Raw genomic sequence first — 6,000 nt, forward strand, 5'->3', positions numbered from 1 at the left:
TATTGTGGGGAGATGCAGATGAACACTATAAGTATCTATCTTCAGGTTATAAGATCACGAAATACCCAATATTCAGGATATTAGATATGAATATGATATATAAAGAGAGTGATGAGTTATTATGGCAAAATAAGAATATTAATTTAATAGATCCAACCTCATGATACCAACACAGCATGTAGATGGATCCCTAGATGTCTGACAGTAACATATTATGCTAATTAGCGACACATTTGTATATTATATAGACTTCCATACTGCCCCAATTTGACTAAACTCAGGGGATTTGTTCTGCCGCTATAGTATACGGGATGACCTGCTGTATTATTGCACAGCAATAAGACAGCCAAAGGATGCAATATCATAGTTTGAAGGTTGTTAAACAATAAGATTGCGGGAGGACCTGCTTCACCATTGCATAGCAAGAAAACACAATATACAGGCTTATGTGTGACAGTACTATGTAATGCACAGCAAACTTGTGTAATTGTGATGTTTATGTAATAATATACTAGCAAGGAATAGTAATTACTACTCACTTATTCAGCTGAGGGATATAAATACCACAATGCATAGAACATTTCCATCTTTTGTAATCTATTACCGCTGTTTTTTTCCTATTTGAATAATAGGTCAGGATCTCATTTGTTCTAATTTGTTGTGATTCACATATGCTGTAAGTAAAATGTCCAATTATAAGAACCATAAGATAATGATGTATCCAAGGAATATAATTTGTTTTTAACCAGAACTAATAAGTGTCTTTTTGAAATATATTGGAACCTATCTGATACTGAATAAGATGTAATAATGGACACAATGTTTTGCCCATGACATTAATTCTAACACTTTACATGCAGAAAGGGAGGATACACTGTCCAAATAATTTGACTTCTCCTCCCCTCCTCTGTATGTTTTTCTTCCAGAGGAATGATATCAACTTTGAGTGTAAAATGCTGTGAATCATTTAATCATACTTCTGAATGAGTTAGGAGGAATGTATCCACTTAGCAATCTATGCAAATTTGGTAACTTTAATTGGACAATCTCTAAACATGAACAAATGTCAAACACTCCCCCATGTGATGGAAGGGGTGTTTCACATTCTGCAACCTATTTAAGGCCAGACAATCAAGGACACTGACCTGGCTCATTGCTGAGAAAGCTGACAGGCGAAATGTACATCCTGGACATGAAGGAGGGAGTGTCAGCTGTGCATGGCTGATCTCCCACTGTCAACAGAAAGCTCTAACCATATATCACATCCCCCACTTACATTGTGTCAGTGGTCAGGTATATCTTTTTTCTCCATGGTCTCTCACAGCACCGTAGCCTGTAAGGGACACGCTGCTATGTTGTAAACAACAGCATGGCCCTGCCGCTTCCTGGTCTGCAGCAGAAGCATTCTTTACTTTCTTACTCAGCACTAGAATTCCCAATTGTACTCTCATTGTGCAACCTATGTTAAATCAAGTTGCAGAAAAGCAGATGCTACGCAGTGTTAGTGGTTCTGCGATTTTTCGCTTACCTTATCCATGGTGGATGATAGAAAATTACCACATTGTGTTTATGAATATTTAAACTGCAGAAATCACGATTTCAATGTATAATACAGCACATTGGTTTAAACTCAATGCAGGCAGAGAGAAGGTATATAAAATTTAAAATACCATAGATGTGGTTGTGTCAATAAAATTGCCCTGTATAGTGCTGTTGTCATGAATTTGGATGTTCTCAAATCGATGTGTTATTTACTCTGCTGATGCCGAATTTGGTAATTATGTTTTGGAAAACATATCCATTTAATTTTTATTTTTGATATCTTGCTGAAATTCTCTTATTACCCATAATTTTTCATGGGAAGGAGCTACTGGACTTTGAACCACACCCATACATTTTTATGGGAAAAGAGATTTTTTTCGCTCTCTTGGAATTACATTTGTTTAATTATACTTAGAAAATGTAATTCCTTTACGCATATTTATATACGTTTTTTGTGGATATGTTTTGTAAGTGGCTTTGCAATATGTAATATATTAATATAAGTTAAGTTTTAATATTTCCATATAAGAGTGTCCCCGCAAAGGAGTCTTATTTATTATCCTGCTGCACAGGGTAATTAAAAGGTGAACGTATTTGAACACTATAAGCACTAAGAATTCTAATGATCAAAATATTTATAATAAACTACAACAATTAACAAGTTTTTTAAATAAGGTTTCTTAGTACATAGACACAAGAATTAAAAGGGTGAAATCAGGTGCCAGAACTCTACTTAAATACCAGTAACCAAATGCTTCTCCCTCGAAGGTGGTAGCCAGCCCCTCAGATAGGCACAATGAATAATAAAGCAAAAAGAGGGAGTGCAAATAAACTGATAAAAGGATATGTTTTACTTCAAATAATGAGCTTCAGATATCAATAATATAAAAATAGAAAAAAATAAAAAACAAATTCTAAGTAAAACAAATATAAACACCTCTGGTACCACAGTTTCAGAATTACACATACTGTTTGCACATATGGTTAAAAATTAAATTCAGGGATTCTGGTTCAGGCTTCAAGGAGTAAGGCAGTGCCTGCCTGAGCTCTGTCTCCTCTCCACCATGATGAACCTTCTTAAGGCTCTCTAGAGCCTTCATATAGCCCCCGATCATCTGTCCACAAACCACCATGGACCACTATGTGACCTCTGCTTCACAGCCACGCACACAGTCAGCCTGAATGGAAATAACGCAGCATGATGGATGGGCAACTTGGTGCCAGACACGGGACCGACCCAGCAACTCTGTCATCTAAGGAAACCACAGCAGAGCTGGACACTGCACCCCTTCAGGTATGCCAGACACCCCTGTCACCTATGGGGAAAGAGTTAAAGATATCAAATGTACCATGGTGCTCCTCTTGGCACAAGTGGTCACTGACATAATGCAGCAGATACAGAATTAACACAGAGAGTGTCACACACTGAAAATCAAATAGGGGCTGCCTTACATGATCTGGAAGTCTTAAAACACTCTGTTAAAGATCTTACCACAGATAATTACCAGATTTGGAACAAACTGGATGATATTGAAAAACGCTCATGCAGAAACAATATCAGGCTAGTTGAAACAGTTAAGAGAACATCCTTAGTGCATTTTGTCTACCATATTAGGGATTGAGCAGGAATATCACGACTTGGTCATTGAAAGGGTCCACAGGATTGTCCACTCCCGACCCTGAATAATCCCTGCCCAAGGGTCACACTCTACAGATGCTTAAATTATCTTCAAAAAATTTAATTTTGGTCAGCCTCACGCCGTATGAAAAATTTGTCTTGGGAATGTCATAAACTTTTTATTTTTCAAGATTACTCAGTTGAACTTACTTGGGCTCGCAAAGCATTTACACCTATTTGCTCCCAACTAGTTGCTGAGAGCCGCAACTTAGGTTTCTAAGATGGCTCATCCCTCACCTGCTGATGCCACAGCATATTCAAGAGAACTTGCTCCAGCCACATCAGCTGATATTAATGACCCTCCCATAGGCAGAAAGATACTGTAATTTATTTTTCGAATTCTTACGTAACTATTCTATGTGGCCTCTTTCTATGATTGCTGGCTTTGGTTCAATGACACAATAATCTCATGTTATGTTTGCTTATGTAATTATATGCTCATTTGGTAAATTAACTTACAGGTTCATATATCTATGCTCTGATTGTTTTTGACACTATGGGCCAAATGTAATAGTGTGAGAGTTTAGAAAAGTGAGAGTTTCTGACACTTTTTAAACTTTGCTAATGTAATAGAGTCCAAAAACAAAGTAACAGAGTGAACTTGCATGTTTTGTTAGATTTAAAAAACACTCACGATTTAAAATCTCATTCAGATGTTTTCCCATTATGAAGATAAAACTTAACCAATGTGAGAGTTTACTGCTAAACTCTCATATTTTCTAAACTCTCACCCTATTATATTTGGCCCTATATATCTGAAATTACATGGGGTCTTAATTTGATTTAAAAGGGTCAAGCAGAATTTGTATCTATGTTCCCCTTCTTGTCGGTTAAATTCCTTCATTAGACAATTGAGCTTTAATTGCTCTTCCTTTTAATATTCTTAAATCACCGGAAACAAAGAATTACAATATTCCTAATTCTAAGATACAGATGTGTCCACATACACCTTTCTGAAAATTGTACAATGGCTCTCAATTTGGCATGACATCAATTCTCATATATTGTCGTGCTGTGCTATCTGTGGTGCAGCAAAGGTGCAATTCATACCTTCACCACAGGGTGGCCAGTGTATCATGTAATGTAGCACTTAATAGTGTTCAACCTATGTAGCAAAGATACAGTAGTGGTCTCCTTTGGATTTTAATAGAGGGCAAACAAGGAGTTTTGAGGAATGTTTATGTTAAGGTGCAATATGCATTTGCATCTAAATCACTGTACTAGCCGCTGAAACACTGTGCTAGCACCAAAAAAACTGTCACTAGGAAACTGTCATCAGTTCCTCAAAAGACTTATTCTTTACTTCCCTCCACCAGTATTGTGGTGTAGTGGTAAAGTCACTACACATCACACTTGGCAGTTATGGTTTGAATCCCAGTGTAAACATTTTTTTTGCTCCAAAAATAAATTTGTATAATTAAATAATATAATATCAATAATATTATTGTAATAAAAATAAAACTTTTTAGAATAATATCATATTTCATCTAGAGGCTGTGAGGATGGCATTTGTGTGTAGTGATTTATTAGTGTAGAAATTTCCCCCTGAAAATACAGCTCAATATTTCATATACAGTACTGGTTCTAGATATACATTATAATTCAAAAACTGGCCATCAGTAATTTACAGTATGTTAAAGTCCTTTTTCAGATTAACCCATTGCTTGTCTCAACACAGAGGGGGGAGGAGGAATTAATTTGTAAAGGCTGCACATTTTCCACAGACAACAAATCAAGTTTTAATTAGCCCTCCCCATGTTTTATTTTGTTACTACTCATTAATGTTGCCCTTTTTGTATTGAGACACTTTTGTACTTTTGGCCCAATCCTTCCTTCCAAAATAGTACTCATTTTCCATGGTTATATTGTACATTATTAGACCAGTAATGTAGCTAGAAGAAGTATACTCAGTATTTCAGTTGCGCTCTATCTCTCTCTCTTTCTCAAAACACGACCCTCGTGTTTTGGATTTTTTCTTAAAATATCATAAAAACTGTTAAAATCACATAAAATGGGCCTGTTTTTGTTCCTACAGTATTATTAACCTCAACAACATGAATTTCCAGTAATTTCCAATAAATTTTGACCGCCTCACAATATTATTTTTTTCATCTAGATAAGGCCAAAAGGTTGCATCCAGCTAACGGGCTGACTACGCTAAGTGATACAGTGGATGGCACTAACATGTGGCAGTTTAGCTTCCAATTTCCAACATGGATACAGTGTGTTATACAGTGTGGGTTGGATACACCAAAAGTGCTCTTACTATGACAGCAGTGCAGGGTTGCTGATGGTGTCCTCAGAATATGGCATGGCAGTGCTGTGGTGCTGGCAGTATCCTCAGTGCAGGATACTGGAAATGTTGGCAGTGCAGGGGTGCCAGTGGTATCTTTTGTGCAGGTTTGCTGGCTGTGTCGGCAGTGCAGGGGTTGCTGACGGTGTCCTTTGTACATGGAATGGCAGTGCTGCAGTGCTGGAAGTGTCCTCATTGAAGGGTACAGGCAATGTTGGCAGTGCCAGTGGTGTACTTAGTGCAGGTTTGCTGGCTGTGTTGGCAGTGCAGGGGTTGCTGATGGTGTCCTTAGTACATGGAATGGCAGTGCTGCGGTGCTGGCAGTGCCCTCAGTGAAGGGTACTGGCAATGTCGGCAGTGCTGGGGTGCCAGTGGTATCTTCGGTGCAGGTTTGCTGGCTGTGTTGGCAGTGCAGGAGTTGCTGATGGTGTCCTTTGTACATGGAATGGCAGTGCTGTGGTGCTGGCAGTGTCCTAAGTGTAGGGTA

Source organism: Taudactylus pleione, unplaced genomic scaffold, assembly GCF_031769625.1.
Source record: "Taudactylus pleione unplaced genomic scaffold, aTauple2 ptg000083l, whole genome shotgun sequence".
NCBI classification, from domain to species: domain Eukaryota; kingdom Metazoa; phylum Chordata; class Amphibia; order Anura; family Myobatrachidae; genus Taudactylus; species Taudactylus pleione.